We start from the raw sequence: 3,415 nt of genomic DNA on the forward strand, positions 1-3,415 counted from the left end.
CAGTGTAGCAATTATATATTTAATATTCACCAATATGAATATTATTAATAATTAATTGAAAGTATTTTAAAATTTTGAATATAAGATTATTTTTATAAAACCTTCTGACAATTAGTTATAATAATGTTTGAAATAATTTCTTATTTCTTTATACTGTTCCTGAGAATGAATCAAGATAACAAATTTACTTCGTTTCACTTGAGTTTGATTCAGTGACTTTTATCTAAATCACCACTATTCCTCTTTCAAGTTCTATTACGAAAGAGAAAACAATTCGAGAGAACTATCACACGATTTTCTCGTTCTATAATAATTGTCAAGGTTCTTCCATTACACATCGATACTGCAAATCTTAAAACTTCTTAATTTTTAAAAACAATATTTTAAGTTTGTATATTGCATTAATAAGAAGAGATATCCTCATACATTGTTGTTATTCCGATAATCGGTAGATAATTTTTGGGGAGCGAAATCTGATCTCTACCTCCTCGAGGTGCTCCCTGGGCAACTACTCCCGTGAGTAGGCTAACAGAAAAAGTACACACTTCAAAGCTTAAATGTAGTTTCAAATAAACATTTTTCCAAATCTAATTAAACATTAAAAATACAACGATGTTCATTAACGATAAGCGAAATGTCTACAAACTATAAATTACGACAGCTTTAAACGGGTTGTAGAACATTAAAGTGTTTTCTGATGCTGTATCGCGAAAGTTTGAGATATATATATAAAAAAAAAAATATACCTCAACTGCTCCAGTTCGAACTTGAAATAAAACTAATAAGATCTCGTCAAGTTTTTTTCTTCCCCTCCAGCAAGCGTGCTTAATTTTCTTCAACTATTTTCTGTATTGATGTCTTCGTTTCACTTAAATTTGTCTTTTACCTTTTATGATCAAAACTTAAATTAACTAGCGAAAACTTTATTGACAGCTAAATATACAATTTCTGGACTAATCTAGGAATCAGGGTTCTTTTTAAATCAATAATGGTTTATTTACAAACACTAGTAAAAGAGATAAACAGAAAAATATATACATAGCGATACTTCAGGGCAGAATAAACATTCTGACCTGACAGAATTAAAGAAGGCTTTTCGTTAGTTTAAGTGTAGTTTATTCATTGACGTTTCACTGAAATAACTTTATAGTTTACATAACAAATTAAACTATTCATGTGCCAAACAATTAGTTTTAAGTATAGTTAAGATAATAATTAAGATCAAGGATAATGAAGAACGTCAATGATAACGAAGATGTGAAACAAAGCTTTGAAGTGAAAACCAAAAAATTGAAATGCTACTTAGTTATGTTAGTTTTAAGTTACGCTAATTCCATGCTGTGATGAGGAAAACCAACATCATTTAGTTAAGTTAGTTTTAAGAGACTTTAAGTTTGTATATTGCATTAGAAAAAAAAAAAAATATATCTCTTACTATTTTTCTCCCTAATCCTCTTAATATTAAACCCCAGTATGACATTATATTGTACGACCAAGGGCAAAGCAACTATGATATGGAAGCCAAAAATGGTTAATACGAATTAAGTAAATAAGAAGCTATAGAATTGAGCCAAATCCTGACACTCAGTTATATGGAAGTCAAACATAGTTTTAAATTAATTAATTCAGTAAATTTATAGCTATAACTGTGATGCAGTGATGTGAAAACAACAAAACTTTTATTAACAAATTAGTTTTAGAAAAAAGCTTAAATATTCTGGGAACCTGTTATTGTTTAGATGATAATTAGTTATAAGATAGTTTAAGGAAACGCTAGAGCTAAGCTGGGATGAGGAAAAAACTCATAATCTAATCGTTAGTTAGTTATAAGGTAGTTTTAAGAAAACAGAAACGCTAATGCTGTGATGAGGAAACCAAACATCGTTCAATAATTAAGTTCGCTAGTTTTAAATAATAGTTATAATTCTTATGCAGTGATGTGGAAACCAATATTTTTTCAAATGTAATTTAGTTAATTAGTTTTATAAGAGAGTTATAATCTTCATGAGATGATGTGAATACCAAATTATTTTTCAAACGTTCGTTAAGTTAGTTAGTTTCCTAACTCTTATGTAAGTATAAGCCAGAAGCTGTGATGTGAAAACTGGGTATTATAAGAAGTTATATGATTCGCACCTGCACCAACTTTGATGTCACACATGACATGGATAAATAGACAAAGGAATCTACTTTTATTCTACAATATTTTACTTATGGGAAAATAAATACAAGGTTTTTTGAAATTTAACATTCTCTTTCAGGTAAAAGAAAATTTAGTTTTAAGAATTAGTTTTAATGAGGCCGGGATGACGTTATGGATGGGCAAAGTGGTTATCGATGAAGAAGTGGATTTTTAATAGTCCTACAAATGTTTTGGGTTTAATAGTAGATTGCTTAGCGGACAATGGAGAAAATAATTTATTCTAGACAATTTGGTGTTTGTTGAAATTGGTCGTTTGGTTGTTACAAAATCTGTTGTTTTTTCCTATTTTTTTGTTTACGAAAATGTTGATTGGATTTATTGCAGTTTGTGTATTCTCGCATTTCCTTTGAGAGAATTGATATTTCAAAACATGATTCACATGGACCTTATAAAAACAATTCTTTTCTTGGGTCACAGACCCAGTCGATTATTAATCTCCATTGAATTATAATCACTGCTGCTCATCATTGAATATTGTGGGAAGAAGATTTGTGAACTCTGTGCTTATCTTTACTTGACCCTCTATATTTATCATTAGCATTTCTATATTTTACTATTTGTCTCCTGACAGAGACTTTGTTAGTTATTTGGGCATTTATTCCCCCTGAATCTCATCAGTATTAACACCCTCTAATTCTAACATCATTATGTTTTTTTATTACCAATTATCACGTGTTGGAATTTCGTAAAGTTAAGCTATGATTTTAGATTAGCAATTTTATGCCAAGCGTATATTATACTCATTAGGTCAGTTAGTTTTGTGTATATTGTTTCAAGAAAAACGGGAAAAATATTTAAATCGTTATCTTTATACGGATTTCCGGGTTTTCCGTTTCTAACAATATATTTTTATGCCTGTTGTAAATTTTCCTCGTTAAACTTGCTAGTTTTGGATGTGAAAATGGAAAACTGAATAATTTTCATTACTTTTACTGGTATTTCTATGTTTTATGTTTACTTAATGGTTTTGGTTTTGCCAATCGTATATTATACAAGTTAGATCGGCTATTTTTGGATTTGGAGATTCTGAAAATAGGGAATAATGCATAATCTTTATTACTTTTACATCAATTTCCTTTGGTCGGTTTCTAAAATTGTACATTTATGCCAAACGCATATTATACACATTAGTTCGACCAATTTTGGATGTTGTGTTTCATAAAGAAAGAATAATGGCACAATCTTCATTACTTTTTCATGAATTTCGTTATT

The sequence above is a fragment of the Rhodnius prolixus genome, unplaced genomic scaffold (assembly GCF_049639745.1).
Source record: "Rhodnius prolixus isolate KJV_2025 unplaced genomic scaffold, Rpr scaffold_7, whole genome shotgun sequence".
Classification (NCBI taxonomy): domain Eukaryota; kingdom Metazoa; phylum Arthropoda; class Insecta; order Hemiptera; family Reduviidae; genus Rhodnius; species Rhodnius prolixus.